Raw genomic sequence first — 15,367 nt, 5'->3', positions numbered from 1 at the left:
CATGTATGGATTGTGATAAGAGTTATACAAGCCGCCAATAAAATGATTTAATTAATAAATAAATAAAAGAGCAGGGCTTCCAACAGGAAGAAGAGGAAGGAGCTGGCCCACTCTCCAAATCGGCACCATGGCCACCCTACAATCTTTGTGTTTGACTTCTAAAGGAAACACGGAGGGGTGGTAAGAGATTAGCAAAAGTTTCTCACAAAAACGTGTTTCAAATGATCCAATGGTTCACAAGTGTCTTTTCTGTCCAATTTTGCCTTAAGATCCAAGGACGCTGGCTTCAGCCTAGGGCGAGGGATCCGGTGCTTCCCTGCCGCCGGCTTCAAAGAGGGATGGGTTGTCAGGAGGACGTCACAGGGTCTTTCTCATTTGTATGACAATCGATTCCAAGGGGTGTGGTTTTCCAGGGTGCCGCCAGGACCTTGTCTCCAGTTTGAAATTATGCCTAGGGCTATCTATCTGTAGGAAAGGGGACCTGACTGGAGACTTCATGGTTAGTGAGGGCAATGACTTTCCCAGGGACCGTAATCCCTCCTACTGTTCGAATTTAGTTAAAATTCCGGGGTCACAATTTCCCACCCAGTCCCTACTCTTCCCCCTCCCCACCCCGTGTTTTAAGGAACGAGCTCCCATCTACATCTCCCGGGGGTCAACCGGACGCTGCTTCTGGTTGGGCATTGGTGATACCGAGCAGGCTCGGGGAAGGACCCAGCAAAGGGAAGTCATTTCGGGTCAAATTAGTTTCTTGACCCAACTTTGCTAGCGTCTTTCTCCAAGTGTGGCGCATCCTTTTCGGTCTACCACTAGATGGTGGCCTCTGGGGGGAGTTCAGTTTCCACGTGGGTCCCACAGCTCAACCGATCGACTCATGGCAGTAAGTTTTTAATTCAAATATTTGATTCTAGGAAAATTCCAAAGAGAGGGTGAGGCCAGGAAAGGAAGGTCCTTGAAATGGATAGGATTATTAGGAAATACAACAAAAGACAGGAAGGAGGATTAAAGGAGAGGTGTGGCCCCAGGATAAAGAAAGGGCACTGGCCAGTCAAAGGTAGCTAGCTCCCACTTCCTGGGTCTGTTAGGCAGGAAGAAACAGGGACAGGGGGCTGTCCCTCCACATGCCTGAAGGCCCCCTACAGGAGGTTGGAGGAGAACCAGGCGAGCCTCTGCCAGCCCTAAAGCCAATTTAAGCCTGAGCCAGCTGGGCAGTACACCTGGGCAGCCCAAAGTAGGCCCAGGTGGGCTAAATTCAGCCAATGGGGTGAACCAATACCTTTGACCACACCTCCCAGGCACAGGCCTCAAATACCTGGACCATGAGACCACCCACCCTTCTTCTCCTTCTCCTCCTTCTCCTTCACCCTTCAGCTCCTGTCCTGTGCGCGGATGAAGCCACCCCGGTCTTTCTGGCCTCAGGCTCATGAGGTTGCCAGTGGCCAGTGACTGTAAAACTTAAAACTTCGTCAGCCCTTTATAAACCCACTTGGATCACAAACCAGGCTTTGGCGTGAATTCTTTCTCGTGTGAAGCCAAGAACCAACGTATTTCCCACCAGAGAAATCTAGCAGGACTAGCAGGCCATTCGTCGGTGTTGCAGGAACTGGACAGGCATTGTCAACCAAGAAAGGCTGCCAGCCCCCTGAGGCCCTTGACCACAGAAGGTGGGCCATTCCCGATGGAGGGGCAGCATTTAGGCTAGTAGCAATAGGAAGCCGAGCGAGGAGAGCCCCAGGCTCTCCTCTGGGATGCATCCATGAGAACTGGAAAAACGTTTAGCTACGAACTCGTGACAAAGAAAAGAGATGGTTGGGGGGTGAGCGGTGATGCCGCATGGTGATGGGATTTTGAAGCACACCACCATTCTACAAGTTGACTTGTTTTGTAAACACCGAGACCAGTGGGACGAAAATCCTTCTGTCCAGGCTTTGATGGCACTGTGGCACACTGAGGCATTTCAAAAACAATGCAACTCATGTTACAAAGATAAAACAGGATGAAAAGCCAACAGTTTCACTTGGTTCTTCTGGGGACAAAACCCCTTATTTTCCTTGGGCAGTAACTGGAGCCGTGGTGTCCGCACAATCTGCTGGGGCCCAGGTCAGGTCAGGCCCTCACCAGCACGGACCCCATGCCAGCACCTCCAGTGCCAGCACCAAGCCCTGAATCTCCTCCAGCGCCAAAGTTCACCACGATTTCAGGAGACACGGTCTCCCTCTACCACACTCCCCAGCGGACTGCCCTCTGTCTGGAGGCAGTTAGAGGAAACGCGCCCTCTGTCTCCTTGTATTGGCGGATCTCACAATAAAATGCGTCCAGGTGTTTTGTCTTCACTTGGGCCGCAAGCAGAGGGCTGGCTCTTTCCAGTTACGAGAGAGAAAAAGAAGAGTGTAGGCAAGAAGAGACAGATTAGAAGTGGGGACTTCATCTCCTTCTCCTCATGGGTCTCCCTGGGCAGCAAGAGGATTAGGCAAACAGAAGACAAACAGTCTTGTTTAGACTGGGACTGAACTGGCACAGGGACCAGGAGCCTTAGCCTTTCCTGCCTCCCTCCCTTTTCTTCTCCTGTGTGGCTGCAGCGAAGGGCTCAGATATACCAACAATTGTGAGGCTGGTGCAGCACGGGCCAGCACTTCATTCTGTTGTAGGTAAGGTTGCTTTGAGTCACCGTTGACTGGCAACCAGTAACCTATCCAGGGCACAGACCAGGGAAGTTACCTCTCACAGGTAAGGAGGGCAGCAAAGAGTTGCCATCACAGTATATATTAGAAACAAAACAAAAACAGCCCCACTACCATGGAGCGGATTCCAAGGCTTGGCAAATCTTTATGGGCGCAGACAGCCTCATCTTTCTCTCATGAAGCATCTGGTGGGGTTTGAACCACTGGCCTCGTGGTGAGCGGTTCGATGCTTACCTAACAGCGCTGCCATGGCTCCTCCTACATTCTGAAAAATCCAAACTCCTTGCCATCAAGTCAATTCCGGCTCACAGCAGCCCTACAGGACAGAGTGGAACTGCCCCTGTAGGTTTCCAAGGCTTGTCTTTCCACGAGTAGACCGCCTCATACATTAGTCCAGTGGAATTTTAATCTGCTTCAACTTCTACTTTTTCTACCCTGATCAGAAAAGGTGGGGCAGGTCCCTGAAAGGGAGACCTTTTTACATCTCACCAGCAACAACTTGATAGAACCTTAGGCAAAACAAGGCTGACCTGCGCTCAGAAACACACCACCACCACCAACGATCATAAGAGCAATGCTAACATTTATTGAGCACGTACTCTAAGTCAGGAACCATACCTATGCTTTCACTTGTATTTTTTCCATCCATCCATTCCTCCAATCACTCAAACATACGTTCAACAAACAGAGTAATGTGTAAGAACATGGACGCTAGTGCTGGGGTCTGGGTTTAAATCCCAATTCCACTGGACTCCCACTGCGTGCTCTTGAGCAAGTTACCTGACTTCTTGTGCCTCAGTTAGCTTAAGATGGGAGTAATGGTGGCCACCCACAGAGCTGGGACAGGGGGAAACATGCGGCAGAGAGTGAATGGTGCTGGGGATACAGCCGTGAACCACTACACAAAACTTCCTGTTCCCACAAAGCTACGATCTAATAGGGAGCGGGCAGGAAGGGCAGAGCGAAATAAGCTAAAGACAATCCAGATTCGATTCTGTCACACGGAGTGCAGAGGGTGGGCGAGGCACCACTGAGTGCGGTCTGTGACCAGACACCTGGCGGAGCCTGTGAGAACCCTCTAGGAAGAATCCTGATCCTCACGTGATGGGGGGTTTACAAGGTAGCCAGAGAGAGGCTGGCATCTTGCCAGTGCTCACACAGAGATGAACAGGGAAGAGCCCCTTCTGAAACCCCTGTTCCACATCTTCATTCCCAGTCCAGGTGAACAGTGAGTGAGCCTGAGGTCAATCACCTGTGACCCTCTAAGACTCCTCTGGGAGAAAAAGTTGGAAGCCCTCGGGCAGTTCTACCCTGTCCTATGGGGTCTCTGTGAACCGGCACCTATGTGATACCACTGCATAGGATTCATCCAAGGAGCCCTGGCAGCACAGTGGTTAAAATGTTCAGCAGCATCTGGCTCCCCTTAGAATCGTCCTTGTCAATTTATGGTAGAGAATCTTATCGATCATCTCCCTGGAGCATAAGGGAGTCAGAGACAGATAAAACACACAGACCCAGGAATGGATTTGGGGCTTGCACTTAATCCTAGCTCCAATCTAAGAACAAGTAGTTCTTACGTCATGGCCTGGGTCTACGCTAGCCCTCGGGAAGAAAACCAGAGATGGGTGCTATAGCAAAGTGTGGGGAAGAAATCAGATGGTGCCTGGCTATCAGATGGAATAGTGTCTGGGGTTTTAAAGGCTTGTTTCCAAACAAGCAGCCATCTGAGTGAGATGTCAACTAAGCCCACATGGCAGAATCACACCAACACCCACGACCCGAGGACTGCCAATCATGTCATCCGAAGGATGCCAATCATGTCATCCGAAGGAGGGAACAGGATCAGAGCTTAAATTGTGAGATTCTGGTTTGCAGAAGGCTGTGCATGACAGTGGAAGGGCAAAATACATTTGTGAGGTCGACACAGAAAATAACCCTCCGGACTCACTCACTCCCTCTCTCTCTCTCTCTCTCTCTCTCTCTCTCTCTCTCTCTCTCTCCCCCCCCCCCCCCCCCCCCCACCCCCACCCCCCCCTCCTCACCAAAAAAAAAAACAAAAAAAAAAAAAAAAAAAAAGAAGAAGAAAAGAAAGAGAAGAACCCTCCGGTGATTTCCCTCTAATCATCATGGAGGGATGGGAATAGACTGGTTACCAGAGTACGGGAGAGATGACTACAGCAGATTAAAATGATAAACCCAACTTGAACAGTTAACGTCTTGTCACTTGATCTCCCCTCTGATACACTTTGGGCCTGATCTGGTTTTCAATATTTTCCATTTGTTTTCATATCGGGGTTTATCTCTGATATATTTGTCATTGTGGGAAGCCTTCTTGAATCTCGGTTATGTTTTGTGGTTTGGGGATATATGACACCTAGGATTGATGAACGGCAGAGATAACAATTAGAATAAGGTTTCCTGGAGGGGTTGGGAGGGAAGGAGGTGGTGAGGGTTGGGGTGCATGGGGGTAGTCAAGGGGAACTGATATCAAGGGGTTCAAGAAGAAAGAAAACGTTTTGAAACTGTTTGTGGTAGCAATTGTACAGTACTGCTTGATGTGATTGAACTATGAAATGGTATGATGTCTGGATAAGCTCCTAATAAATTGGTTTAAGGACAAAAAAGAACTTTAAAAAGTTCAGTTATGAACTGAAATGTCAGCATTTGTGTCCACCAGGTACTCTGTGGGAGAAAGTTGAGGATGTCGGCTTCCATAAAGAGCTCGGTCTAGAACAGCCTACTCTGTCAGCTCTGCTCTGTCGCAGAGCACTGCTGTGAATTGGATTCGATGCAGTACGGCAGTGAGGTTTGGGAGCCTCGTCTGTGTCATGTGAGGGTGACAGCTCCATCAATCCTGGAGCTGCTTTTTTACAAAAGAGCTGAGATCCTGCACACAAGCTTTTGGCACAGCACCTCACAGGAAGGAAACACCTAGATATCTTTCCTGATGTGTGTTCTTCAAGCAAAGAATGGATGCCTGAGAGAAAGCCCTACAACTTCACGGTATATTTACTTCCTGAGATGACGGATACTGAAATAGCTATTGCCGGGGGGAAAAAAGTTCATGAGCAGGAGGGGGGATCACTATCAATCATCGGGCTGAAGACTATTAAAGCAGTTACCTCCCTGACAGGTGGAGTGAAATAAAGTAGACCTAAGGCTTTCAACTCCAGTTGTTCGTAGCCATCAAGTTGATGCCAATCCAGGGCACCCTCGTGTGTGCAGCATCGAACTGCGCCCTAAGGTCCTCACGACTCTGATCTCTCAGAAGCAGATCAGCAGGCCGGACTTCAAAGATGTCTCTGCATGGATTCAACCAATCTTTTGGTGAGCAGTCAAACACTTAACCATTTGAGCCACCCAGGGACTAAGCACTTATATAGGTGTACAAGCACAAAGTAAATTTCCAAACTACTTGTATTGGCATTAATGAAACTGAATCTCTAGCCCATTTAGGACATGTGTATTTCCAACCCTTCTAAGCAATTTTTTTTTTTTTTGGTTCTAAAGAGAGACTTTCACCAAATCTCCTCTTCCTTGGTGGTCCGTCTTAATTAAACAGCACCAGCATCCAGTTGAAAGTAGACCATGTGGAGCCCTCCTGGATGGCGGTCCTTCACATTCCATATAAAATGCCCAGTCTCTGTCCATTGTACCCTGAGCATCGCTCTAAAATATGCCCTCTTCTGTCCCATAACAACCCCTCCCCTTGCTACTCTTGTTTAAGGTGACCAGATTTAAAGCAGGATACCATTGACTGGGGGGTGGGGTGGGGGATGGGAGGGGGAGTGTTTCTTGATTAAAAATTTGGTCTATATGGACCAAATAGACCCGTTCCCTAGCTTGTCGTGCATTCTTGCCAAAAGCGGGACGTCTGGTCACCTTACTCTTGTTGGAAATGTCATTCATTATCTGTGGTCTGGGCTGCTTCAGCAGGCATTAAGTAGCTGGTGCCACCTGCATGTAGCGAAACAGGCTCAAGCACAGGAACCAGGGGGAGGATGGAACAGGACCGGGCAGCGTTTTCTTCTGTTGTGTATAGAGTTCATTCATCTTTTTACATTTTTTGACCGTTACGGCAAATTTATTATTCTGTTGTTGTTGTTGTTGAAAATATGTTCCGCAGAATGACAGCAAGTCAACAACGTCTACATAGACCAGTCAGTGACCTTGCTTACATTCTTTAAACCATGCAAACATTTCCAGTCTCTTTGTCCACATGGTTCTTCCCCCAATGACATAAACTCCCTGACCCCCAGGCTTCTCATTGAATCTTTCAAGTTGCTGTTGACAATTTGCTCCATGTAGAAAATTCTTTATAAAAGGACAATGCTCAAGGTAGACATGTAGCCCGTCTTTATGGTATTTGAACTTGGGCACTATGCCTGGCACCTGTTTGGTAAATAATGGATCAATTGACTGCCATTTTAAATATTTTCAGATCTGCCGTAGGGTCCGATATCTATGCAAACAGTCACACACGACAAATATCAACTGTTGAGAGAAAGCATTTTCCTTTTATCTTACTCAGAATTTGCTCAGAAAATAATTGACAAGGCAGTGCTTTTAAAGTCACAACTTAAATGAACTTGCTAGCGTCTCGCTGTTGTACTGACTTACAATGATTACAGACATTCTGATGCACTAAATGAAACCACTGATTAAATATTAAGGAGATAGATTAAATAGGTGCCTGGCTTCTCCCTCCTCAATTAACATTCTTCTTTATCATTTTCATAACAAACAAGATCAATTGAGACTGTCTCTTTCATATTAGTACTCAACTGCATTAACAAATTGGTTCAACAGGAAGCTTCTCATGACTTATGCTTATTTTCAAAAGCTGTATCTATGCACAGGAAAGAACTCACCACCCTGGGAGGTACTGAAGAGCAGACGGTGCAGACTCCCAGAAAGAGCCGTTGGACTGTGTCCTAAGCCAGGGCAGCTCTGACAGAAGAGGAACATGACTTCCTTGTATGACACATTAGGAGGTGTTACGTTAGGGTGTATTTGTGTTTGATCTTATGGTGTGCAAAGAAACAAGTCCAATTAGGCAGGTTCTTAAATACACCCTGGTTTCCATTGAAAATGGTGACATATCTCTCTCTCCAGAGTCCCTGGGTGATTCAGATGGCTACTCCAGAGAAGCTGATGGTGCCAGTCCAAAGAAAGTTCCGGCATTCTTCTTCTGAACAATCAACCATTGAGAACCCTTTGAAACACAGCTCTACGCTGATACCCGTGGGGTCACCATGAGTTGGCTTCACCTGTTTTTGTTTTGTTTTGTTTAAATCTATCTACACCAAGAGGGAATACTTTCCTGGTTGAAAGAAACATCTTACATACAGTGAGATGCCTAGGGGGGACCGAAATGAGAAATGTATTCACAAGCAATTATACTGAGATATTCTGCTTAGGCTAAACAGTAGCAAGTCATCGTGTGGTTGCGATCACTTCCCCTGGTCACTTAATGCACAGGGAAGCTCTCCTGACTCAGTCTTCAACAGCATCTTGAACAGGCCCCTGGCGACTTCGTGGTTACACCTTGGGCTGCTAACTGCAAGGTCAGCAGTTTGAAGCCCATCAGCTGCTCCCAGAGACAATGACAGTGCGTTCAACTCCCATCAAGAGCTACCGTCTCGGAAACCCACAGGGGCAGTTCTACCCTGCCCTCCAGAGTCACTGTGAGATGGCACTGACTTCTTGGCAGGGAGCAGTTAATAGGCCCACCTGAGGCAACTCCATATCCCACACAGCAGGCAAGGCTGGGACATAAAAAAGAAAACCTGACGAATTTTTTATTGCAAATGTTATTTGCATTTTAAGCTGCAGTACCTAAGCTAACTTTTCACTTAGTCTCCTTGGCAATGTCTGATAGAATTTTTGAAGTGCTGTAGCAAATTCTAAGAAGCACAGCTGGTACACTTCTTAAAGAGCTCTGCTGCTAACCAAAAGTTCAGTGTCTGGAAGCCACCAGGCAGCCAGGGGAAGAGGTGACAGCCCTGCTCTGGAGCAGAGCCAGGGACCCCATGAAGCCAGCCTTCTTCTGCCGCTTTATCTGCGTGTCCTAGAACCAAGCTTGCGGACAATCAAATGGCAGAGAGAAGGAGCTACTCTGGGAAGGCTGAGGGCCCTCCGCTCAGCCCATTTGGTTCCACCTAGCTCCTCATCGGCTCACTCACTTTGATTTCTATTCAGCTCCCAGACACCCTGCAGCTGACCCAGAACCGCTTTCCTCCCCAGGAACATGGTTGGATTGCTGTGGTCTTTGCCCAGCACCTGGCCTGGCCTACAGTGGACACTCAACCAACATGTCTTTGTTAAAAGAAAGAAGGAATAAATGAGTAGATGGATACAGGAATTCCACGGGCCCTTGAAATCTTTCCTTAGTTCATCTGTTCTTAGCTTAACAGAATGCGTTTTTATGCGGCTCACGAGCACCTTCTACGTGTGTTTTCCCACAACCGCCCTCCCTCTAACCAGATTTTTTGCAAGCCTAAGCCAAAAAAAAAAAATTAGCATGGCATGTTTACAAAAATGCCTAAGGGGAGGGGTGGGAGCGGTTGTCACCCAAGTGTAGACAGCTCGTGTTATTTGTGAGCTCTTGTTCCTATAGAGTCAGGAGCAGAGCTCTCAGCACCGGTATGCAGGCCTGGGAAAGAAGGGTTCCTTACAGGAGACGATGCCCCCCAACAAAATGATGAGAGAGAGAAGTATCAAATATGGGAAGAGTGTTAACAAATGCACAATCTAGATGGAGAACTTATGCGTGATTGTTGGAATACACTCAATTTATCTGTAAGCTTGACAACTTCTCAGTAAAAAATCGTGGGTGAGGAGGGAAGGTACAAAACAGCGATGATGCTCCAAGAGTCTGATACCTTTCACATGCATTCTGAACAAAATGACAAATGGGCCTTTGATTTTTTCAGTCCCGTGTGTTTCCTGTCTCTGGTCTGAGGATGCAGCATTTTACATGTCTCAAGGCATCGTATACAGGATTAGGGGTTTACTTAGCGTGCTATGAACTTTCTGACTTTCAAAGAACTGATTTCTCTAAGGATGGGGGGGCGGGCCTTCCCCGTTCCTGTCCAGTAACTGATTTCAAATAAATATGCCACAGGAGGCGTGTGAATTCGTGTTGCTGACCCATTTTATAAGTCTCCACTGAACAGGTTTCAGTGCGGCTTCCGACACAGACAGATGAGGAAGAGAGGCCTGGTGATCTAATGATGAACCGTTGCCAATGAAAACCCTTGGGATCACAACAGACTCTCGTGTGAGCCGGTGCTGGAAGAAGAGCCCCTTGGGCTGCATGGCACTACACACGAGAGGCACAGCGTGCACTCAGTCATCTCGGGTCACGAAGACAGCACAGGACGGGGCCACACTGCTCAGACATGAGGTTGCCGCGAGCCAGAGCCAATCAACAGCAACCACCAGCAACAGGGAAGGGACGAACAGGGCTCCCTCCGGTCTTCATCCTTCTTTTAGCCCAGATCAGGTTTTATATAAAGGCAATTGATTCAGATGCTCAACTCACTGCCACTGAGTCGATTCCCACTCCTGGTGACCCTATAGGACAGGATCGAACTGCTCCTATGGGTTTCCAAGGCTGTAACTCTTTACCCAAGCGGAAAGCCTCCTCTTTCTCCTGTGGAGAGGCTGGTGGTTTTGAACTGCTGACCTCATGCTTCCAGGGCTTCACGATACAGATTGATCAATGGAAAAAGAACACATGGAACTATGACTTCTTCTGCATCCAACACAGGGCCTAAAGCGGTGGTTCTCACCCTTCCTAAGGCCCTAACCCTTTAATACAGTTCCTCGTGTTTTGGTGACACCCACCCTCAACCATAAAATTATTTTTATACTACTTCATAACTGCAATTTTGCTACTGTTACGAATCGGGCGACCCCTGTGAAAGGGTCGCTCAACCCCCAAAGGGGTCGCAACCCACAGGTTGAGAACTGCTGGTTAAGAGAAGTTTCATTTTTATGTCTTGCTTGACTCAGACATGCTCCGTTGCGCTGCTGCCAGAGGAGCCTCCACCTGCTCGCTCACCCCAAGGAAGGAGCTCCCACACACCCACCGCGGAGGCTGTAAGGAAATGGTGTACCTTCCGCCCTGAGACACCAGAAGTCAATATTTAGCCTTCACCACTGCCTTCCTTTCTGCTTCCTTTATGTATTTTAGATACACATTTTTACAACGGAAGGAGTGTACCCGAAAGCAACTTTACAATCGCTTCTGTTCACTGTGTAATATGAGAAAAAGAAAATGGACAGAGAAGATAAGGTGCATCGCAAGCACCAGGCTGTCTGGTTAGAAGCAGCCAGTCCCACACAGCAAACAGCATTATGTGCTCTCAGATGTCATTCACATCTCCTCTGAATCATAACACACAAGTCGGTGCCAGCAAACAGCCCCCGAGCCCCGCAGCCCAGCCCTGAATGGTGCACGCCTCTCCCAACAGGAGGCCTACCCGGCTCCTTCCGATTTCCCTTCCATATCCTTCAGAACACACTTGTTAAATCTGGAACTCTCTTCTTACTCCCAGCCCTATTTATATCCTCTGAAGGACAAAAATCTACGGCCAGCAGCCAGGCTTTACCTCCTCATTTCAACATGCGTGTTGTCTGGGTGAACCCTGTCACCCTCTCAAGCCTGACCAGTTTGTTTCGTCTCTCAGAGACCAGCTACCATCCAACACCATCAAACAGAACCTTGACTAGCAACAGCAGTCAGTGTGATACTTCCTTACATTTGGGTTAAGACTTTATAGTTTCAAACCTCATTCACATGTATCACCTGCCTCGGTTCTGGGCTGCTAATTGCAAGGTCAGCAGTTTGAAACCACCAGCCTCCCCTCAGGAGAAAGATGAGCTTTCTACTCCTGAAAAGGGTTACCGTCTCAGAAACACACAGGGGCAGTTCTACTCAGTCCCGCGCAGTTGCTGGGAGTCAGATTCGACTTGATGGCAAGGAGGTGGTTCCAGCGTTTGATGTCCTTCTACAAGGAGCCCTGCGGGCAGAGTGGGTTACATACTGGTGTTGGGCTGTTAACCACAAGGTCAGCAGTTCAAACCTACTAAGCTACTCTGTGGGAGAAAGATGACGCCTTCCAGTCCTATAAAAGATGTACAGCTTCGGAAACCCACAAAAGTCAGAATTGACTGGATGGTAGTGAAGTTGTGTGGGGGTTTTTTGGCCACTCCTTCCAAATTCTTGAATGGTAGACTGGAGAAATAGAAGGACCAGCCAAGTGAAGGCAGATAACAAGGAAAACCCCAATGTTCCAACTCTTGTCCCCCACTCCCACCCCCATCCCCAGTGATCTTCCCACAGAGGCAATCTTATCCAAAGGTCAAATAGACAACTAAAGACCCAGTACCCCTAGTGGCCCTCTAGGAGAGGGTGGACATATCTGATAGGGTTTCCAAGGCTGGAATTTGACAGAAGGAACTGCCCCTCTGTCTCCCACGGAGAGGCTAGTGGGCATGAACTGAGGATCTTCCAGTTAGCCATTCGTTTGGACTACAGGGTCACCAGCCCCCTTTTATGAAAAGGGTAAAGAGTTGCATTTTAAAGGACTTCATTGGATCCGCACGGTCAGCAGTTTGAACCACCAGCAGCTCCTCGGGCTTTCTATTCCCACGGACAGGGGCCGTCTTGGCAACCCACAGGGGTCGCTGTGAGTCAGCCTGGACTGGAAGGCTGTGAGCTCGGTTTTGGTGAGCCCACCATGAAAGCAACACAGTGGAAAGTGTCTTTCCTACGTTGTCTCCTGTGGCTCCCCCCAGCGATGTCTTCAAGTCGCCTCCTAAGCACCATTAGAAACGGAGAAGCAGCAGAGTGGGTTAGACTTGCCAGCGCTGCTTGACTGGCCTCCGGTCCCGCACTCTGACTGGCCATGCCTTACCTGCGAGTCGGAAAGTGGTCCAGTGAATCCCGCCTCGCCCCTTCCTGCTGGGCTCCTCTGGACGACAGGCTACATGTTCTGAAGCCCAGCAAGGGCTTGCCATACTAGGCAAGTTCTCGAAGGTTCCTTTTTCACTAAGTGTCTTGCCTCTCTGACTCAATTCTCTCTCTCTCTCTCTTTTTTTTTTTTTTTCAAAAACCAGTCAGCTATTTTTAGCCAAACAAAGGGAAAGGGTATCTATCTCCTCTGGGCTCTTCCTGGTCAAATTAGCCTGTCACATGGGGCCGGAGAGCAGGAGGAGAACTTGGACATTAAAAGGGGGCCTGGAAGAGGATGAGAATGGAAACAGAAACCCTGCTGGTCCGCGTTCACTTCCTGCTGGGCATGGCTGGGAGAGAACGTAGAAGGCCCTCACCCCTCAGCCTTGTGCTGCCGGCCAGGTGCCTGGACATCGCTGATGCAGACATTTCACAGGCAGATTCCTGCAGGCCGGCTCTCGGGTCTCGAGGGACCATCTTCTGCCCAGTGTAGCTGGAGAGGCTCTTGGGAAGGCAGCCTGCAAAGAGTCCCATCCACTCGAAAGATAACCTGGGCTAGAGGGGCCAGATGACCACAGCACTGCACTCCCCGGCCCCACCAGAAGCGAGGCCCCGTGTGTCACCCCTCTAGCAAGCAGCCAGCCACTGTGGCCCTGGAAGGGGACTAAGCTTCCATGAAGGGAAGAAGTGAGGAGCAGAGGACACTGCCCCTCAGTACCCCAGGGGTGTCCGGGGGGATGCGTTGGCCTGCTAACCACAGGGTCAGCGGTTGTAAACCACCAGCTGCTCCACAGGAGGAAGAGGAGGCTCCCACTCCCATAAAGAGTCACAGTCTTGTAAACCCACAGGGGCAGTTCTACCCTGTCCTAACTCCGAATTATGTACTCTGTGGCCGTGAGTTGGAATTGGCTTGATGACGGTGACAATGCATAAATAAAGGCACACATCAAAGTCAAATGGCTAAAGAGGAGCCGATATTGGGCTCAGAAGAAAGATAATGCTTTGAAGTTGTTGATGCCAACATCCGTACACGTCCGCTTATATAATGGATGTATGAATTGGTATAATATATGTAAGAGCCTCCAATAAAATTATTTATAAATTAACAACAACAACAAAAAGAACAATACTCCTAGAAAAAGCAACAACAACAAAAACCCCAAATGGCTAAAGATAAGGTTATAATCAGGAAAACAGGCACTAACAACGCCACCCCTTTGGGGGTCGAACCACCCTTTCACAGGGGTTGCCCGATTCATAACAGTAGCAAAGTCATAGTTATAAAGTAGCAATGAAAATAATGTCATGGTTGGGGGTCACCACAACACGAGGAACTGTATGAAAGGTCCCGGCATTAGGAAGGTTGAAGACCCCTGGTGTCAGCAATCAGAACCTTTGTCTATTGCTGCTAGAAACGTAAGCGGGTGTAGCCACTTTGGAAAATATTTTGGTACTTTCTCAAAACGTTAATCATAGAATTACCATATGGAGCAATGAATGTACAAATGTGCTTGACACAATTGATGTATGTATGGATTGTGATAAGAGTTGTATGAGCCCCTAATAAAATGATTTTTAAAAAAATAAAGAAAATTATGATGGCAACAAATGTACAAATGTGTTTGACACAAAGGATGGATGGATGGATTGTGATAAGAGTTGTATGTAGCCCCCAATAAAAAAAAAGGAATTACCATATGACCCAAAATTCCTCATCTAGGTACATACCCAAAGGAATTTAAAGGAAGGATTCAAATAGGCCATATATACTCAAGTAAAAGCCGACCCGAATATCAGCCGAGGCACCTAATTTTACCACAAAAACAACATTAAAAAAGTGCTGAAAAACTCAGTTATACACGAGTATATACGGTACTTGCATGGCAACGTTCACCATAACCTGATTGACACCAACCCCAAAGGAGAAACAACTCTCTAGGATACTGTATAGCTGCTCTGTGGGGTTCCCAAGACTGAGTATCTTTACAAAAGAAGGTTCCCACATCTTTTGGCTTGCAGACCAGCTGATGAGCTCAAACTGCTGACAATTAAGTTCGAAGGCAAAAGTATTAACCACTGTGCCATTAAACAACAAACACCTCACTACCACCGAGTCGGTTCTGAGTCACGGTACCCTATCACTCAGAGCGCACTGCTCTGTGCACCCACCCCAAAGGAGAAACAACTCAAGTGTCCACCAAGAGATGAATGGATTATCAAACAGTGGTGCACACATATGATGGGGTCTTAGTCAACCACAGAGCAAAATGAAGTTTTGGTTCAGGCTATGGTATAGATGAAGAAGTCCTAGTGACACTGTTGGGTAAGCCTTGGGCTGCTAAGCACTAGGTCTATGGTTCAAACCCACCACTTGCTTCCAAGGGAGAAAGTTGAGGCAATCTGCGCCCACACGTGCATAAAAGATGTACGGAGAACAAGCCAATGCATAGAAATAAAAATGTGTCAGCAGTCTGGAAGAGTCAGGAAAGGAGCAGGTGGGGAAGTGTGGTTTAAGGGGTTCTGAGTTTGTTTCAGGGATCCCTGCCAGCGCAATGGTTAAAGCACTGAGTCAATACTATGTGGGCAGGTCACACCCAAAGGCTGCTCTGTGGGAGACAGATGTGGCCTTGGCAACACTATAGGGCCTTTCACTCTGCTCCAGGGCTGTGAAGAGTGGGGAGGGACCCCGCAGCAGGGGGTGTGCTTTAAGTTTCTGTTGGGG

Source organism: Echinops telfairi, unplaced genomic scaffold (assembly GCF_000313985.2).
Source record: "Echinops telfairi isolate 266 unplaced genomic scaffold, ASM31398v2 ScPeMD7_7467;HRSCAF=8505_1, whole genome shotgun sequence".
NCBI lineage: Eukaryota > Metazoa > Chordata > Mammalia > Afrosoricida > Tenrecidae > Echinops > Echinops telfairi.
Note: the sequence above shows the minus strand (reverse complement) of the source record.